The following is a 20,490-nucleotide window of genomic DNA, read 5'->3' on the forward strand; positions in this document are numbered from 1 at the left end:
CTGCCAGTGAATCATAATCTTGAAGCAGTTCATGTATGCGGGCCAGCGTGTCCGCATCCGGCTCTGCAGCATACCTACTCTCCAATTCCCGCAAAGCGTTCTCAGTATTTTGTAATTGCGTCCGTATGTCCCTCAATATTCCTGCCGCCGTTCCAATACAAACCCCTCTGATTGTAACCTTAAAAGCCTCCCATAGCTTCGAGGCCGCGTCTACCGTGCCCTTGTTGATTTCAAAGTATTGCTCGATAGCCTCCCTCACTGTGGTCTCGTATATTGGGTCAAGTAGTGCCTCAGAGCGCAACCGCCACGTGAAAGGATGGCTCAGGGCAGTCGGAATCTCCAACTCTAATCACACGGGATTGTGATCTGACAGCGTGCGCGATAAAGTCACTACCTCCCGTACCCAATCCATGGCTTCCGCTCCCAGCGGCCAGTAGTCTAGCCGCGACCAGCTATTATGCGACGGAGTCGCGTGCGTCCCCTCTTTCGCAAAGGGTTCCTCACACGCCACACATCACGCAACCCAAATTCCTCCATGGCGCAAATCACACTTCTAGCGATCTTGGGGGTACGATGAGAGATGCAATTGGACTTATCCATATCAGGATTTAAATAGGTGTTCAAATCTCCACCCCTCAATAAGGCAGCCTCTGGCCATTCTCTCAGCACTCCATACATTCGGGAAAAATAGGCAGGGTCATCTATAATAGGTCCATACATGTTGATTATTGTGACTAGTGAACCACCCAGCCTGCCCTGTGTCATGGCACACCGACCCTCATCATCCACATAGGTACGTGTCGACTGAAAATCTACTCCTCTTTTAACCAGAATCATGGTACCTCTTGCGTATGACGAAAATGATGCCGCTAACTTAAAGCCCGCCCATCTCCCCGCAATGCCACGTTCTGTGTTTTTGGTCAAATGTGTCTCCTGCAATAAGGCTATGTGCACCGAGTGGCGGTTCAAATAAGCCAGCACCTGCCGCACCTTTTTGGGTGAATTAAGGCCTCTAACATTCCAGGTCAACATCCGAAATCTCTCACCCATCCCGACCTAGAGCAATTCCCGTCCCATCCAGCAGTGGATCAGTCAGCCCAGAGGGGGCGCCACCTGCGACCCAGTCAGCTACTCCATACCATTCTACTTTACGCATTCCAAGGAAATACAATGTCATGGATGTGAATGAAAAACGAAACATAAACCCCTCTCCAGCCACCCCCCTCCCTCCGCACACTCCAACCTCCCAATTAGGTCGAGACCATCCCCTACCCCCCGCCCACACATCATCCCCAATAACCATCCAACTCAACGTTCGGGGAACACCCGCTAGGGGGAGAGGTCCAGCCACGATTACACGCACCAGAGTGCGGTCGCCAGATTATAACTATGTGTCCCATCTGTGCTCGCCAACGAAGACACGCCGCCCGCATCCATTACACTGTACAATGCCACTCGGCCATAACCCCATAAAGCATAGAACATATAACTGAGAGGGCGGCAGCCGCCTATCTCACATGTAGCAAGCGAAAGCCAATCAGCCATCCTTTACCAACATCCCCAACAAGGAAATAAATGGAGCGCAGCCCACCCTCAACCATCAGGTCGCTTATAACATTGCCAGTATTAGTCTGTTCCGTCGAGGCCATTCGGCCCCTCTGCACCTCCCAACGCACTCTGCCGCGATCTAGATTTACAACTGTGTTTTGTGAACTTCAGCGCTGACTTTGCGTCTGTGAAAAAGTGTGCCTGCTCCTCATGTGTTATCTTTAGTTTGGCCGGGTATAGCATTTCATATGGCACTGAAGCGGCCTGCAGGACTTTCTTCGCTGGCACAAACTCCCTTCTAGCCATCTGTACCACCGTGGTGTAGTCAGGAAAAAAAGACAACGTGTCCCCCTTATAAGTGATCGGGCCTTAGCTCTGGCCTCCCTCAGGATAGCGTGCCTATCAGCATAATTTAGGAGGCGCGCAATAATCGGGTGAGGCGGTGCGCCGGGTTTAGGTCTAGGCCCTAATGACCGATGTGCCCTCTTCACTATCATCACTGGGGACAGCACCAAGCCAAACAGGTCACGCAGTAGTCCATCTATAAATGACTCCATTCTGGAGATGGCAGTGGATTCCGGAAGTCCAATAATGCGAAGGTTATTGCGCCTAGAGCGCGCTTCTAAGTCCTCATTTTTTGCTCGTATGACCTCCTGTACCTTCTCCATCTGCAAAAGTTGAGTCCGTGACTCAGCATGCGAGTCCTGCGTGTCCGAAAGTCTGTTTTCCAGAGCATCCAGTCTGAGCACGTGCTTATCCACTTTCTTCTTCTTTACAACATCTAAGCCGGTCGCCAGCGCGTCAATCTTACTGTCAATCGACTTCATCCCAGCCCGAAGTTCAAGCAGGATGGTTCTGGTGTCAACCTCCGCCGCCCCTTCCGACCCCTGGGCACCATGAGCCCCGGCTTGGTCTCCTGTCGCTTCGGCAGTGCGTGTAGCGCGCTTGTTTTCGAAATACAGTTTAGGTTGTTTAGGATCAGTCTTTCCCATGGCGATGAGTGTAGTGGCAAAGCTCCGTGCGACGAACAGTCCCAACACACCACCTCCGTCCAGTGACAGCAATGCACACCACCCCAAGATCCGGCAGCTCCGCTTCCGTTCAGCTGCACCCAGCCGCAGCAATGCGGGGGGGGGCGATCAAAGTCAAACCCATGCACCATTGACTGAAAGTCTGCTCCCCTCGTGCATGCACAATCAACAGCCAGAACTGCCCCAGGCCACCGGGCAAAGCAGCCACACAGTCCACAACGGGCCTAGGCAGCCCAGTAGTGCTCAGCGCCGAAATCCTATCCAGTCGCATGCCTGTGCAGACAGTCCAGGCGGACAGCATACATCATGCGGCCCGAGCAGCCTCACTGGGTGAGAAACAACCCTCGGTGTACCGACGGCGGTGCCGCAACCAGCCCCCAGCAGCGCAGAGGCCCCCCCACAGCGCTCTGTGCCACCCGACCCGCAAGTGGGCCAGCTGGCACGCAAAAGCACCCCGGTAGGGACCCCCCCTCCACCAAGCAGCAGGCCCGCACGCACACCCGGCACCACGTGGGGAGCATCGCGCCCCCGCACCTGCCGCCGAGCAGCTCCAACCCCCGCCAACTGCCGCCACCACACTAAGGCTGGGGCAAGCAGGCAGTCTCACCACCCGACCAACCCCAGGCCCAGAGCACGCGCACACCCCACTTACCGCTGCTCCTGTAGTCAGCTTCCGGCTCCTCGCGTCTCCAGGGTCACGTCCACTCCCTCGGTGCCAGTCCTTCACTCCATATAGCAACCACACCGTAGAGCACGATGGTCGTGCACCCTCACACGCGCTCCTTATGCTGGGGGCCTGTAACTGCTGCCGCCGACCGCCGCGATTCCAGGGCGGCCCGCCTCAGTCTCCTCGCGGTAATGTGCCGCGGCCCAGCCGCTCCGGTCCCGATGCGTGTCGGCTGTCCCAGTGTGCGAGGGGCCCACACTTCTCTGAACTCCGCAGGCGGCACACACCTCCGACCAGCGCCATTTTCGCCTCCATCCTCGCACGGACGAACTGGCTCAATGGAACCGCCTCACTGTATCTGCAGGCAATTAACCCACGCCGCTCCTTACTTAGAGACAGCGTCCCATGTGAGTTCTGGCGCACACGGAGGGTCCTGACTGATGGTATTCGTCGAATCGGGAATCTGGCTGGCGGAGCTCCTCAAGAGGCAGCCATTTCACCTCGCGCCGAAGCCACGCCCCTGCACACCCTGTTGCTGTATGAGATTTATCACTGCACATGCATGGAACACAATCTCTAACAAATCTTTCAACTTCCCTGTCCATTCACAGCTACCAAAAATCAATGCAAGCTTTACGTTTCATGGCTGATATTTCACCATGACCTTTGTGTAAAAAAAAATCTAACAATCTGTGCAGCAAACCACAAGAACTGCCAATCCATCGCTCCTCCTGACAATTCCATCAACCACATCGTTCACCCCACACGGGTAAGAAATCACTTACATTTTCCCAGTCACTTTAACTTATTCTGCAGTTTTTCCGACAGTAACACGTTGCTTTAGTCCTCATCCAATGCCTGTTCCCATTCTTCTTCACAAATGGCACCCATATAAGATTATTTAATATCCGTTCATTATCTTCCACACTTAAACTCATCCAAGGGTTACATTGACAAACCGTTTGCATTGATGTTTTTGCTACCTGGTACAAATAGAAAACATGAATTCTTGTAAGCGGTACAGCCACTTAGCTATAAGAGGTGTTGCTTTCCCGGCACCTTTGGTGCAAGACATATCTATCAGGGCCTTGTGATCAGTTCATAGCGCAAAATGGCTGCCCCACACACACGTTTGACATTTTTTAACACAAAACATATGGCTGAAACCAATGCTTATCCTGCCATAAAAGGCAAATGTTTTAGATGCAAACAATGGGACATTTTTGTTGAGTATGCAGAGAAGGGAGGATGGAAGGGAAAATGTCTAAAGTGTGTTTGCTGAATAAACAAAAGACAAGAGGTGACTATGGTAACTCTGACACTGCTAGTGAGAAGGTGGAGGTGTTAGTAGCGTGTTCAGCATCTGAATTACTGCTTTGTATTAAACCCTGTACTCCATTCAACCACTTTTTCTTTCTTCTAGTAGTTCTGTTTTTCCTCTCCACAGAACGCAACACATTCCCATCTTTAGCACCACCACACTCTGGTTCACATTTTAGTTGATCCTGACTTAGAGCCAGATGTACGACCGTTTATTGCTGTTGCAAAGGGGCACAATGTACTAACCCTATTTGCGAGTCGCTAATCTTTCAGCAATTCGCGAAATCGGGTTAGCGACTTGATATTAGGAATAAAAGAAAAGCTACATTTTTCTATTTGAAATGCATCCCATTTTCGTTTAAGGAAAAGGGGCTGCATTTAAAAAATAAAAAAATTGTTTTGACAAAGCAGTCCCAGGCATGGTGGTCTGCTGACCCCAGCAGCCCACCATCCCTGGGAGTGCAGCCATTCCCTATGGGGCCGCAAATTGTGACACCCTCATTAATATTCATGAGGCATGAAATTTGGGACCCCATTTGGAATCACAAACAGTGTCTGAGACACTGTTGTACTTTGAATTTTGCGACTCGCGATTTGTCGCAGTTTGCGAGTCGCAAAATTCAATGGTCGTACATCTGGCTCTAAGTTCATTAACATATCGAGATGTGTTCTCTATAAGACGGGCACTACTTATTGATTTCTCAAGTGAAGGAATTTTTAGGCTCAATAACTTTTCTTGAATCTTAATGTTACTGGCCCTATTTATCAGTCAAGTCAGTCAAGTCAATTAATCTTTATTTCGGTCAGAGACCATCAAAGATACAGAATTTCAGACAATCAATGACATGTACACAAAGATAAAAAACAGAATTTAAAATTAAGATTGTACAAATTATTTACAATTAAAAAAAATTCAGTTATCGACAATGAGAAAAAATCTCATGCATTTATAAAAGGGCTTTTCTCCTATGCCACATGGCATTAGTAAAGCGAGAGACCGAGAAAACTATAGGCGTAGAGGTGTTAGTCTGTAATATACTGAGTGCCTTTTTGTAATTCCTGACCCTAAGGTTTCTACAAAGTGTAACAAGCCAGCGATGTCGTATTAATTTGTACCCTTTACAGAAGAAAAATATATGGGCGACAGACTCTTCTTTACCCCCACAGGCCGGGCATTCCCTGGGATTATCATTCGACCATTTACATGAAAATGCCCTTACTGGGAGTGTGCCGTATCTAAACTGTAGATACAGTTTCCTCGCAGAGAGCGGCAATATCTCGTCAAGAAATGGCTCTACTCTATAGATAGTTTTTTGGTTCAAATAGTCAAGTGTGAGTGAGCCCAAGCTAGGATTACTGAGAATAGTCATGGTACTATGCCTACGATGTAGATTAACCAGGTCGACACGAGACATATCGGCATTAAATGAGGCTGGATTAGACCAGAAACCTGGGATGCCCAGTTTCGTACTTGCATTCTTTATAAAGGCAAACCAGGGCAATTTGTGGGTTCCCTCGAGTGACAACAACTCTTGGGTTTCCAGTCTAAAATGCAACAGTTCAGGGGTTACCCAGAGTCTTCGCCAGTACAATAAAGGTCGTAAAGTAATTACTTCTTCAATAGATCTAATGCCTAGGTCCATTCTAATGGGGATAAGAGGGGTGCTAGGGGGTAAAGCCAGCAATGATCTAAAAAATGCATTTTCCGACCTATGAATGTCAGGAATCGGGGAGTGACCCCACAGTTCAGCTCCATACAAAATAGCACCACGTGCTTGAGATCTATATATTTCCACAATAGGAGCTACTGGCTTAGTGGCAGACTCTCTATGGAGCTTTAATATACCACCTGTGGTTTGAGCCAGTTTTAATTTGGCTTTGGCCAGTTGTGGGCCCCACTCCATTCTGTCAGTCAGAGTAATACCCAGATATTCGAACACAGTGACCCTGTCCAATACTGTACCATTCAGAGAGGGATTGGAACATCTGTTTTTGGGTGGATTACAGGCCATAAATTTAGTTTTTTGTGTATTAATCTCCAATCCCCTAATGCAACAAAAATTGGCAAAGCTGTCCAGGGCACGTTGGATACCTATAGGCGATTTGGATAGCAAAAGGGTATCATCTGCAAACATCAATGCAACCACCTGATCGTTAAGTAATTTTGGAGCATCAATGTCTTTAACCCCTTTAAGGTGGGTGATCAATGCATTGACAAAAAGACAGAACAGAGTGGGGGCCAGTACACAGCCCTGTCTAAATCCTCTCGAAACTGGAAATCTAGATGTTAGAGCACCCCATTTGCCGCTCCTGACTTGTGCACAATTATCCGTATGAAGTCGCCTAATGATGTTAAGAAGGTTAGCGGGGACCCCCATGTCCTCCATCACTGACCAGAGAACATGGCGGGGTACCAAGTCAAAGGCAGATTTGAGGTCTACGAAAATTAGGTAGAGGCTGCCACTCTCTACTCTAACAGTTTTCCAGTATAGGAGCAGAAGCCTAAGTAGCTGATCTACCGTGGATATCTTATCCCTAAAACCTGCCTGATAGCGACTGAGGATTGAGTGGTCATCCATCCAGGTCTGAAGCCAATCGAGTATTATACGTGAGAAAAGTTTTTGACTCACATCGATCAGGCTGATCGGGCAGTAGTTAACCGGGAGTAGAGGAGAACCCTTTTTGAAAACTGGGATGATCTCAGCACCCACCCAGGTGTCTGGTAATTTAGCACCCATGATTATAGCATTAAATAGATAGCAGAAATATGGAACCCATATCGCCACTTGGTCCTTATAGAGGTCGCCGTGAATGTTATCAAGTCCAGGCGCCTTTCCTGCAGGCAGCCTTTTTATAGCAGATTCAACCTCTAGTAGAGTGACTCTAGAGTAAGAGGCTTCAATGAATGTATGAGTGAGGTTGGGTAAGGAGCGTAGTGATATAGTTTCAACATTCTGGGACAAAGAAAGAGGGGGAAGATTGGGAGAGGGGTTGGGGACAATTGGAGAAGAATACAAGAGTTGGTAATGCTCGATCCATTTCTCTGGGGCGATATTAGGGTCATCGGCTTTGAGGCTTGTCCCGCTTCCATTTCTGATTATTGACCAAAATTCCCTCATATCCCGATTCCCAAGTGCAGATTTTATAGCATCCCATTTACTATTGTCCCATTTCTGTTTAGCCTCATTTAACACTGACTTATAGTTCATTCTCTTGTGCCTTATCAATGGTCTATTCAGAGATTTAATAGCGACCAAAAGTTCCCCCTTTGCAATCTTACAATTATGATCGAACCAAGTAAGGATTTGCTTGGACTTTCATGGTTTGGGCAATGGAGGATTAAATATATTGGCACGGGCAGACACTAAGCCCGAATGAACATGGTATATCTGCCGAATATACAAGTCATGGGACTGATCTGAATAAGCAGGTATTTCTAAAAGTGCTTGATAAACAGCTTGGTATAGAGAAATGATTTTGTCAGGGGATCCTATCACCTTTGGCCATTTAAGCCTTCTATCGTTTGAGAGAAGGGGGATACCACGGGTAGTAGGTCTTTCCTCTATATTTGCGCCCCTCTCGGGGAAACTTAGATCAAGAACAAGGGCATCGTGGTCGCTATCATGGCGGGGAAGAACCTTGAAATCTATTACCCTAGGCCAAGTCCTAGTTTCTATCAAAACATAATCAATACGAGAGCACTGTCCGGGACGATTAGAAGTTGGTCTACCCTCTGGGTCTGATTGAGAGCGGCCATTACAAGCTCTCAAGGAATGAGCTAAAGTGATAGAGTTTAACTGAAGGGCAAGAGGTGACCGAGACTTAATCGATGGGACTTGGAGGTCAGGTATAGACCAGAGTGAATCCTCCTTAGAAGTAATAGAGTCTACAAGGCCCGGCAGGGGTTCGTACCGACAGTTAAAGTCTCCAGCAATAATCAGAATGGTCTTGCCCTGTACTGTTGGAATAAATTTGTCTAAGATATCCAATAATGGCGATTCTTTACGAGACTGGGTAGGCCGGGAATAAACGTTGATAATAGTCAGAGTAGTTTTGGAAGAAAATGAGAGTCTGACGCACTGTATGTCAGGAGAAAAGGTATCTATGTGGGTCACAATACAACCTAGATGAGAACCAATTAGGATAGACATGCCCCCAGAGGGTCTACCCCTCTCGGCGGTTAAGGCCAGGTTGTTGACAGATTGGAAACCCAACCTAAAAAAATGCTCCCTGAGCCAAGTCTCCTGTAACAAGCAAACATCAAACTGATCAATAAAGGAACCCCAGTCTGGTAGATCCATCTTGTTGCGGAGTCCCGCAACATTCCATGACAGGAAGGAAAGTTTGTTAGCAGTTACCGATGGTTCAGGGCCAATGATATTTGAAGATCTTGAGTCCACAAATACAGGAGGAAGAGGAGTAGTGGCCTTATCATTCTCCAATTTTAATGTTACCCCTCACCAATTGAGGGCCTGGAGCAGGGGAAGATAGAAAATAAGAATGACCCCCAGGGGCGTCAGGGCTACATATGACTGAATTAAAAGAGAAAGCAATAGAGTCCCCATCATTAGGCAATGTGTCTAAATGATGTCCATCTGGGGACGAATTAGCTGAGCTGTTAAGTCAATCCACATCCTCCAGAGGAGCATATCGATTTGAAACAGGTAAATTTAAAAAAGTGGCATAATAATGCGGGTTAACAGATAAAGGCTGTATAGACGGAATGCGAGCTACAAGATTAAATAAAGGGAGGGGGGCACCCGTCTTCCGGGGTCAGGGATAGAAGAAATCAAGAGTCAGGGCACAAATTTTCACAGAGAAATCCCTTTCAATTGGATGTTGCATTAATAAGCTTTGAATGGTTGCTGGGGATCTAAAATTAATAATTACACAATCCCCAGGAATAAACTTATGTGTAGGACCCACCCAAGCTACCCGCCTCACCATCAGAATGTCACCAGCCTTGCTATATGGAAATTGCTTTTTTTGGCCAGCCAGAACAAGGTCTTATTACGTAGTTCCTGATGAGATTCTTTGGTGCCTTGCTTCAATTTGGGCAGTCCTGCCAATATTATTACGTAAGGAGCAGCTTCTGGGGGTAGATTAATTGTGGGAAGACAGGTTTGTGGGGGCAAATGAATGGCCCCCCCCTGTATTCCCTAAAGGAGGTGGGAAAGGACTGTTGAAATTATCAGCTACTTGTCTAGTTGGTAATACATCTTGTCCTACTGATTGAAGTACAATAGGATGAATATTGTTACGTAAGATATGAGAAGAAAGACCAGCCATTCCCTGTCCGTGGGTTGAAGAGACATCAAAATTATTACTAAGGACTACAGGGTTTAGGAGAGGTCGATCTCGGGTCAGGTTAAGGGCTGCATTAGGCTGCAAGGTCGGTGGTAAAGCTAAATTCTGAGTGGGCAAGGGCCCAAAATTTGAAGTGGGGTCTGGGTGGGTAGACCTAGACTCCTGGGTGGGGCAAGACTGTGTTGTATTATTAATAGGCACGCTATTTTGGAGTTTAAGTAAAACGGGGGCAATCCCTTCCCTCACCATCAGCCGACATTGGGCAAGTAAATCCGCAAGAAGAGCGTGAGCCCAGGGGGGATAAGACTGGGATTGGGGAGGTTTAGGAGGGATAAACTTAGATCCTTGAACAGGTCTCCCTCTATGTTTTTCCTTTAGGCCCGCCCTGAATAGCTGATTTTTCCTTCATTGGTTTAGTAATAGTGACCTCAGTTACAGTTACATACACAGGATTTAAAGGTGTAGGCAAATCAGAGACAACAAAAACCTCATTTTGGCCACAGTTCAGGTCAATAGAATTTGCAGAATTGTTCGAGGGAGACTGTGTGGGATAGAAGCAATCCGGAGTAATAGAGAGACGCCTCTCAGTCTGTTCAATTTCAGAAGTAACGACTCAAATTGCCTTCTGAAGCATTAAGTCAATGGCAGTGGGGAGGACCGGTGAAGAAGGTTGCGGTTTTGGGCCAGAGCGCTTTGCTGCGCATGCACGTTTCCCCTGTATACGGGAAGGTGGAGCTTTGGGGGCCATCACAACCACAATAGAACAATGACTGATAAAGATAGAAGTCGGTACCTTAGGATTGTAGAGCAGTAGTATAACCCGGGGGCCAAAAATTGGAGGAGTGGGCCGGGCCGGGCTCCTCCAGGCAGTGACGGGCAAGGACGGCCCGCCCTTGGCCCGGGCGAGCCCGCGCGCGTCCCGCGCTGCGGGAAGCAGTCGTCGGTTTTATGGGCCTGTGGCGCCCACTGGTGTCGCACAGCGCGTTCCGCGCACAGCCCCTGGTAAATAGAGTTCGAGTCCCAGTTGGCAACGCTGCGGTGGAAGGAAAGCTGATGCGGCAAAGGAGAAATCCAGCCGTTCCCCTCACGGCGTGAGCAGATACAATGTAGCGCGTCCTGCGCTGCGGGAGGCAGTCGTCGGTTTTATGGGCCTATGGCGCCCACTGGTGTCGCACAGCGCGTTCCGCGCACAGCCCCCTGGTAAATAGAGTTCGAGTCCCAGCCGCTCCCCTCACGGCGATAGCACTGGTTGAGCGAGGACTTTGGCAACGCTGCGGTGGAAGGAAAGCTGATGCTGCAAAGGAGAAATCCAGCCGTTCCCCTCACGGCGTGAGCAGATACAATGTAGCGCGTCCCGTGCTGCGGGAGGCAGTCGTCGGTTTTATGGGCCTGTGGCGCCCACTGGTGTCGCACAGCGCATTCCGCGCACAGCCCCCTGGTAAATAGAGTTCAAGTCCCAGCCGTTCCCCTCACGGCGATAGCACTGGTTGAGCAAGGACTTTGGCAACGCTGCGGTGGAAGGAAAGCTGATGCGGCAAAGGAGAAATCCAGCTGTTCCCCTCACGGCGTGAGCAGATACAATGTAGCGCGTCCCCTATTTATCATTTGGGCTCTTATAATCTCTTCATGTAAATCTTTGAACTTGCATGACGCAGCCAGTGTTTTTAAGACTGACACATATTGTTCAATGGTCTCACCCGGTAATTGTGCTTGGGGAAACAAATTTGTGTCATTCCACTACAATGCTCCTTTTCTTACAAACATTCTCTTCCAAAGCCTTCATCGCCTTCACATATTCATCATTACCCAGCTTTTCATCTGCATCAATCTCCTCATTACCTTCCTCTTCCTCCCTGTCATCCAGTACATGTAACGTCTTTAAAACCTTTCTATCCTCCACACCTAAATTATGCTTAAGCATCCCTAATTTTCTTTTGGCTACAAAAACATCACTCCCTGCGGCCTCCAGGTAAGTCTTGAAAGACTCCTTCCACACCATAATAGGTAACCCTGGTTCTTGCAAGAAAATGGGAGGGGGTACAATAGATCGAACAGCCATCTCAACTACCAAACTGTTTTCGGAAAACAAACAAAGTAGCCACAGTTGTCTTTTTTTAAATTTTATTTTTTAATAAAGGTTTTCACCATTGTCTAGGCGTGCCCCTTTTTTTGGCATGCTGGCAAACTCGATTCTTCCCCACAGATTAGTTTTTCTGACAAAAATCACATTAACTGTATGCAAAAAAAGTAACACTATACTGTCCTGTTGCTATGTTAATTGCTGGCATCCAATCCCACAGTCTCCTTTAAGTTGGTTGTAAGCGTCCGATAAAGAGTGCTTGCACTTCAACCAATGGTGTTATGGCAACGAACATGCCACTCCCCCCTAGCCTGGACTCTCTTCCACGAAACAGGACAATGTGAATGAACATGCCGGTGCTGGCTCTCCGGCTTCATTACAGGTGAGTAACTCCCAACAGTGGTGCAAAAGGCAAAAGTTATTGTCACTGAACGGTATGGTGCTGCCACACTTAATCTCGATCTTAAACTGTGCATGTACCGCATTGCACAGCGCCCTGCTGTGCTGAATTCTGATCCGTGACTGCACATGTATCATGCTGCACAGCACCAGCTGGTGAATGCCTCCCAGCATGCGATCTCTGCCATCTCTGTGAGCGCGTGCCAGTGAAAACTCAGCCTCCCTAGATTCTACACTACGTGGTAGGTAGTGGTAACAGACTTGGGACAAAGCAGCAATTTCCAAACATTTACCCAGAGTGAGGGCCCGCCGGCACAAGTTTTCTTCCTCTAGCTAGGAACCTCTGACAGTCCATGTAGAGGTTGCCTGCCCGTCACTCAGCTCCAATGTAACACCTAGGGGTTGCAGTCGGGCGTTTCCATGGGCACTCCAAGATGACAGGACATCGCCAGACCCCACCCTTGTCGCTAATTTTTCAAAGTCGTACTCTTCAGTTAATTTAGAAATGAGCTATATTGTAAATCTCAGACTACACGAAGCAACCCCTGACAGAACTAACCGGTCACGCCCACATTCCAGAATCCCCATAGCATCGTTCCACAGCCTCATAGCAACTATCCCTATGAATGACACAAACATGTGTAATTAAAGCACCCCTTGATGGGATCCCTTGGGCCAGCCAAAAGTTAGCTGGGGTGGGGGAATACCCACCTCCCACCCCCCCAAACACACACACACAAAAATAATATGTTCGAGGCATATGAGCTGCAGATTGTACACTTAGCATAGATCGCCATCTGGTGTTGGGCCCGGATGTTTGCAGTTTGTTTTTGTTCTTTGGACAGTCTTTGGAAGTCACGAGTTCGGTGACTCCTCCTTCGGTCCGTACTGAGCATGGGCTTCGGCTCCATCCTCAGATTGTTTTTTTCCGCCATCGGGCTCGGATGTGATACTTCGTGCTACGGCTTCGAACTTCTACGGTTCCAGCCTCGACGGAAAATCCTCGTTTCTTCGAGTTTCTTCATCTTCATCTCTCGAAGCGGCACTTTCTCCATCCCGTACATCGGCACCGGCCTTCGGGCCCTCCTCGACTCCGGTCCCGGCCGATGGAAAGGACTCCGTTCAAAAAGTGCCCAAAATGTGGGTCTAAATTTCCCCACACCGACCTCCATCAGGTGTGTAACCTTTGCCTCTCTCCAGAACACGAGGCCAGAGACTGCCCCGCCTGTAAGTCTTTTCGATCGAAGAAGACCATCCGAGATCGAAGAGCTCGACGCACCATGGCGCACTCATCGTCTGCAGCTCCACCGGACATCTTCGGAGACGGCGCCGAAGCTTCGGGGCAAACACACACCGAGCAGGAGGAAGACGTCGTCAGCGCTTCCGAGGCCGACGACTCCGACGTGGAGGACATCACACCGGCGCAGCGGGTCGTGAGTACTGTGCCCCCTCCCACCCCCGCGCCCAAAACCAAAGAGACTCCGGTTACTCCCTCGCCTGCCGGCCTGGGCAAAACCAAGACCAAAGCTTCTATCACCCCACCTTCGGGCCCGGTGTCGAAGCCTCCAAAGTCTCACGGCAGCTCGGGATCGAGCCAGCCGACGCCCGGTGCCGAAAAACAGCATCCGGCACCGAAGAAAGCAATATCCAGCTCGACTCCGAAGCCACCGGTGCCGAAGCCTGGACTCTCGGTGCCGACCAAACACAAACCTGTCGGCACCGACGCTCCGGCGCCGAAAACTCCTTCGACGCCGAAAAAACCAGAGGCCCCAAAAAAGCATGGCGCACACAAACCATCGAAACCCTCGGTTCCGAAATCACCGGTGCCGACAGACGATTCGGCACCATTGGCTCTGTTTACACCAGACCCTTTACAAAAGACTCTGTCCAAAGATCCAAAGACTGGGCTATTGACTTTAATTATCAAGAAAAGACGCCTTGATACTCTGGCTCCTCCTCCTCCACCCAAAAGGAAGGACTCTGCTACTTCTCCCCTCAGAGTGCCCTCCCCACTACCGCCTCCCCTACCTCCTCCACCTCCTCCACCCCCTCCCCCTCCCAGGTCTCCGCCACCTTTACCTCACTACTCTCCGGCCCCGTCCCCAGATCCGGATGACGGGGACCCGGACAATTACCCGGCGGACGCCCCAATGGATCCCACTCCACCGGGGACCCCAGACCCATGGAAGGATTACAATAACCCTGATGTACCCGATATACCTCAGGACGACCTATACCCATCCAGGCCGTCTCCTCCAGAGGACTCCTTAGGGTTCCATCATTTAGTGCAGAGAGCAGCACACTACCATGGGGTGGACATGCACACTGAACCAGTGGAAGACGACTTCTTACTGGATACATTTGACATACAGGACAAATCCACTTCTACTTTACCCATGCTTAAAGGTGTCACCAAGCATGCCGCAGAGGTGTTCAAAGACCCTGTCAGGGCCAGGGTACTAAACCCTAGAATAGAGAAAATGTATAAGGCGGCACCCACAGACCCTGCATACATTAAGGGCCCTGCTCCCTTAGATTCCCTAGTTGTCTCTACAGCTAGAAAGCGGGCTAACTCCCAGTCCTCAGGAGAAGCCCCACCGCCAGACAAGGAATCGAAACTTTTAGACGCGTCTGGCAAACGCACCGCCTCTCAAGCTGCAAACATGTGGCGCATTGCAAACACACAAGCGCTACTTGCGCGCTATGACAGAGCACACTACGACGAACTTGAGGCTCTTATGCAACACCTTCCCGAGAAACACAAGCGTAGAGCTCATGAACTAATACAGGAGGGTAAACTGATTACAAACACCTCCATTAAGTGTGCCCTCGATGCAGCCGACACTGCTTCTAGGGCCATAAATACCAGTGTCCTGCTTCGTCGCCATGCCTGGCTCAGGATCTCAGGGTTCAAGCCTGAAGTCCAGGCGTCCATACTCAATCACCCCTTTGACCAACAAACTCTCTTTGGGCCAAAGGTGGACGAAGCGTTGGAAAAGATGAAAAAGGACACAGACACAGCAAAGTCTATGGGGGCACTCCAAACGCAAGCCTCTAAACGTTCCTTTCGACGCTCATCCTTTCGTGGCACAGGCAGAGGCTCCTCCACCGATAACGCCTCTACCTCCTACAAGTCCCCTCCTCAAAATACCTTTTCAAAGGGCAACCAAAGGGGTGGTTACAGAGGCAACAACAATAAGGGCAGGGGCAAAACCAACAACACCCGTTCTACCACCCCACCCGCACAATGACTTCCCTCCGCTCCCCCCAGACCATCCCACTCCGGTCGGGGGCAGGCTACAAAACTTTATCCACACATGGGAGTCCATAACATCGGACAAATGGGTGACCCAAATCATTCGGTCAGGGTACTGTCTCGAGCTCACATCTACCCCACCCAATATCCCACCAAGGCACCGTCCAATGTCTCAAGAACATTCCACACTGCTCAAACAAGAGGTACTCTCACTCCTCCAAAAACGCGCTATAGAGCAGGTCCCCGTCAATCAACAAAATCTAGGGGTCTACTCCCTATATTTCTTAATACCAAAGAAAGACGGGACCCTCAGGCCCATTCTGGACCTCCGGCCTCTAAATGCCTACATACATTCAGACCATTTTCACATGGTCACCCTACAACAAGTCCTCCCGCTCCTCTGCCAGGGAGACTTTCTCACAACCTTGGATCTGAAAGACGCATACTTTCACATTCCAATACACCCCTCTCACAGGAAATACCTCAGGTTCGTGGTGGACGGGCAGCATTACCAATTCACGGTTCTCCCCTTCGGGGTCACCACCGCACCACGGGTGTTTACCAAATGCCTAGCAGTAGTAGCAGCACACCTCAGACGTCAACATATTCACGTCTTCCCTTACTTAGACGACTGGCTGATAAAAGCCACGTCCTACCACCAATGTGTGCAACATACAAACAGCACCATCCAACTGCTCCACCAGCTAGGCTTCACGGTGAACTACCAAAAGTCCCACCTCATACCAACTCACACAAAGCAATATCTCGGGGCCACTATAGACACCTCCAAAGGTATTGCCTATCCAAACTCAGCCAGAATCGCAAGCATTCAAGCCTTACGCAAAACATTTCTTCCCCAACACTCTCTTCCAGCAAGAGTGTTTATGAAGCTCATAGGAATGATGGCATCTTGCATCTTCATAGTGCCCCATGCAAGACTCCACATGCGTCCACTTCAAGAGTGCCTAGCACAACAGTGGAACCAGGCCCAGGGTCAGCTAACGGATCTGGTGTTGGTGGACGGCCGCACACATCACTCTCTGCAGTGGTGGAACACCACAAACCTTTCCAAAGGGCGGCCGTTCCTGGACCCGGTTCCTCAGGTGATTCTAACAGCGGACGCATCGCTCTCCGGCTGGGGAGCGCACCTCCTACACCTCACCATGCAAGGTCTATGGACGCCACAGCAAAAATCGCTCCACATCAACCATCTGGAGCTCTTGGCGATCTTTCTAGCCCTAAAATCTTTCCAAAAACAGATTTCGGGCAAAGCAGTCCTCATTCGCACAGAGAACATGACTGCAATGTATTATATCCAAAAACAGGGGGGGGACACACTCTCCCCAGCTCTCTCGCTTAGCCCAGAGCATATGGAGATGGGCAATTCCCCAAAACATTTTTCTCCTGGCACAGCACGTTCCAGGCGTACAAAACACCATGGCAGATCTGCTCAGCAGACAAACGCAACAACTACACGAATGGGAACTGCATCCACAAGTTCTTCACCCATTCTTCCAACAGTGGGGGCATCCTCAGATAGACCTCTTCGCCACCCACGAAAACAAAAAATGCCCAAGCTTCGCCGCCAGATACCCACACCCATTGTCCAAGGGCAATGCGATATGGATGAACTGGTCAGGCAGATTTGCATACACCTTTCCACCTCTCCCACTAATTCCATTAGTGGTAAGGAAGCTACAACAACACTCCCTCACACTCATTCTAGTAGCTCCGAAGTGGGCCAGGCAGCCGTGGTACACCACGCTACTACAACTATCAGTGGTACCACATCAAAAACTGCACCTATCCCCATGCCTCCTAACCCAGAACCATGGAGAAATCAGGCACCCGGACCCAGCTCAGCTCAACCTGGCGATCTGGCTCCTGAAATATTAGAATTCGGATACCTTAACCTTCCCCCTGACTGCATGAACATCATCATGGAAGCCAGACGTCCTAATGGTCACGGTTGGCGAACTGGGAGGACGCCGGCCTACAGCTAATAGGTGACCTATACGAGGACGGGGCGCTTTTGCCCTTTCAGGAGCTCATTGATCGCTTCGGGATTCCCCGCGGCGACTTTCTGCTGCACTCGGCCCTTGTCCGAGCGATCCAGGCGCACTGGAAATGCGGGCAGGAGGAACCTCCTTTATCCCCGGTACGCCAATACGCGATGATGTCTGCGGGCACGGTGAAGGCGGTCACTTGCCTTTACGGCAGACTGATCAATGAGGGGCTGGCTCCCCTCACTACTCTGAGAAACCGTTGGGAGGAGGACATTGGCAAGGAGATCCCGGAGACGACCTGGTCCCAGCTGGTGCGGCGAGCCTGGAAGGGCACACGCCACGCCCGCTTTCAATTGGTCCACTACTACGTGCTCCATAGAGCATATCTGACCCCGGTGAAAATCAGGCGATATTTTGCTACGAATTCGGCGGAATGCCCCAGGTGCCCGGCCCAGGAGGCGGACCTTCTCCACATGCTGTGGGCCTGCCCGGGATTGTCATCCTATTGGGTAGAAGTGGGGAAGACCCTGGAGGAGACGACGGGGAGATCCTTATCGTTTGACGCGGCGGTGGGACTCCTGCACTGGTTCCCTCATACCCCCAAGAACAAAATATCTAGCAAGTTCATTGATCTAGGGCTGCTCCTTGCTAAACGAGAGGTGACCAGGAACTGGAAGGCACGGGCTGGTCCGACAGGAAGCCGGTGGCACAGCGAACTTTTGAAGTGGGCGGCGGGGGAGAGCACGCTAAGATACCAGCTAGCTTGGAGGCAGCGTAATGAGAAGGCACAGGAGGCAGCGCTGGAGTGGGAGACGTTAGTGCAGGCCCTTAGGGATTATTGCGCCCCCAGCGACTCTGAAAGTGAGGCAGCAGCTCGCCCCAAGTCCCGATAGACGATTGCACTTTTCAGCTCTGTTGCTTTCCCCATGGGTCCTTTAGCAGATCCTGTTGAGGTTGTTGCCGTGCGCTGATGGCGGGGTTGGGTGGGTTCTCTTTGGTTCGTAGCGTTTTTGAGGGTGGGGTTTTTCTTTCTGGGTTTATAGGCTTGTTTGGAAAAGCAGATGACGGACAGTGGATCATCCGGACCAGCCTCGACATCCTTCTGAGCCCCCATTGAATTTCGCCGCCCGACCCCAGGGTTGTGGGCTGAATGGCTGTGTAAGAAACTTACGGCAGGGGGACGGAGGGGTGTGTCTCATTTATATTGCTTGTTATATAATGCTGGTCGATTATGTAACGATTTACTGGTTCCTGCAATAAAAATATATTAAAAAAAAAAAAAAAAAAAATGGAAGCCAGACGTCCTACCACTAGAGCATGCTATGCCGCAAAGTGGAAAAGATTTGTAATTTACTGCCGTAACAATACAATCAACCCTTTAGATGCATCCATACAGCACATTATATGCTATCTGCTCCATCTTCACAGGTGTAACCTGGCATATTCATCCATACGCCTACACCTAGCAGCGATCGCTGCTTATCTACAAAACAGACAGCATTTATCACTCTTCAGAGTGCCCGCTATTAAAGCCTTTATGGAAGGCCTTAAACGAGTAATTCCTCCCAGGGCACCACCTTCCCCTGTATGGAATCTAAATTTAGTTCTTACACGACTAATGGGTCCGCCCTTCGAACCAATGCATAAATGTGAGCTACAGTTTCTCACCTGGAAAACAGCTTTTCTCGTAGCTATCACTTCCCTTAGAAGGGTTGGTGAAATACAAGCGTTCACTATACAGGAACCCTTCATACAAATACATCACAGCAAGGTCATACTTCGCACAAATCCGAAGTTTCTACCCAAGGTCATTTCCCCCTTCCATCTCAATCAATCGGTGGAATTACCTGTCTTCTTCTCGCAACCCCAATCTGTTGCGGAAAGGGCCTTACACACACTTGATGTGAAAAGGGCTTTGCTATACTACATGCAAAGAACGCAACCCTTCAGGAAGACTAAACAATTGTTCGTTTCCTTCTCTCCACCACATAAAGGCAACCCCATTTCTAAATCAGGGATAGCTAGGTGGATTGTAAAGTGCATACAAATTTGCTATCAAAAGGCAAAGAGAACATTATCTGTTCCGCCTAAAGCCCACTCTACAAGAAAGTTAGGGGCTTCTATGGCTTTTCTAGGGAATATACCCTTAGATGACATCTGCAAAGCAGCCACATGGTCTACACCGCACACCTTCACAAAACATTACTTTGTAGATGTGCACTCCAAGCAGCAAGCTAGGGTGGGCCAGGCTGTACTAAAGACACTTTTTCAAACAGCTGCAACGGATACCGGTGGTCGCCGCTAAGGTTGGGTACTGCTATATAATCTATGTTAAGTGTACAATCTGCAGCTCATATGCCTCGAACGGAATATGCTACTTACCAGTATGCATCTGTTCTTGGCATGTAGAGCTGCAGAGTTGTACACGCCCACCCGCCTCCCCGGCTACCTGTATCCGTTCCAGTACATCTTATTTAGATACAACACACATGGGTTTCTCACTGTTATTACTACGCTCCATCATTTCCCTGTTGACGAAAAACAATCTGAGGATGGAGCCGAAGCCCATGCGCAGTACGGACCGAAGGAGGAGTCACCGAACTCGTGACTTCCAAAGACTGTCCAAAGAACAAAAACAAACTGCAAACATCCGGGCCCAACACCAGATGGCGATCTATGCTAAGTGTACAACTCTGCAGCTCTACATGCCAAGAACAGATGCATACTGGTAAGTAGCATATTCCTTTTTTAAAAAATATCCGGGCCCTGACCTATTCAATGGGGAATGTAAATAAGGATGGCAGCCTGTCTTTATGTATTCAATTTTTTGGCCTCGGGGAGGAGCTCTCTGAAAATTTTCCCTCCCCTGCCACCTA

At 49.6% G+C, this 20,490-nt stretch overlaps 1 protein-coding gene across 3 annotated transcripts in view; it reads left to right on the forward strand.

The window, feature by feature from the left end:
• The window catches only part of LYST (lysosomal trafficking regulator), a 3,752,809-nt gene that overhangs the window by 2,689,794 nt on the left and 1,042,525 nt on the right, over positions 1-20,490 (forward strand). The gene's annotated exons all lie outside the window — the stretch shown is intronic.

Source organism: Triturus cristatus, chromosome 6, assembly GCF_964204655.1.
Source record: "Triturus cristatus chromosome 6, aTriCri1.1, whole genome shotgun sequence".
NCBI lineage: Eukaryota > Metazoa > Chordata > Amphibia > Caudata > Salamandridae > Triturus > Triturus cristatus.